Source organism: Eimeria tenella, genomic scaffold (assembly GCF_000499545.2).
Source record: "Eimeria tenella Houghton genomic scaffold, Eth_scaff2285, whole genome shotgun sequence".
NCBI lineage: Eukaryota > Apicomplexa > Conoidasida > Eucoccidiorida > Eimeriidae > Eimeria > Eimeria tenella.
The window spans coordinates 1-437 of record NW_013542142.1 but is presented as its reverse complement, the minus strand read 5'-3'; positions in this window follow the sequence as shown (position 1 = coordinate 437).

Below are 437 nucleotides of genomic sequence, written 5' to 3'. Positions count from 1 at the left end.
CAGCAGCAGCTGCAGCAGGAAGCGCCAGCAGCTGCTGCGATGCGTGCTGCTGCGCCTCCTGCTCATCTGCAATTTCTTTTAAGTTTTCCTTTTGGTCCTGATTTGATTCATTTCTCCTTTTTCTGCTTTGCTCTCCATTTGCTGCTGCTGCTGCTGCTGCTGCTGCTAGCTTCCCCGGGTCCAGCGTGACAGACTTTGTTGCGTCGAACGTCTTGTAAATGCCAATCTAAAAAAACAATAAAATAAAAATAAAAAATAAAGTAATAAATAAAATAATAAATAAAAAGTTATATTTAATTATATATCTCAGATAAACAAAGAAGGAAGTAAAGAACGATTAAAAGAATGAACTAATTGGTGAAGAACGAGCTGCTTGGAGCAGCAGGAGCAGCAGCAGCAACACCCCAGCAGCAGCAACACCCCAGCAGCAGCAGCCG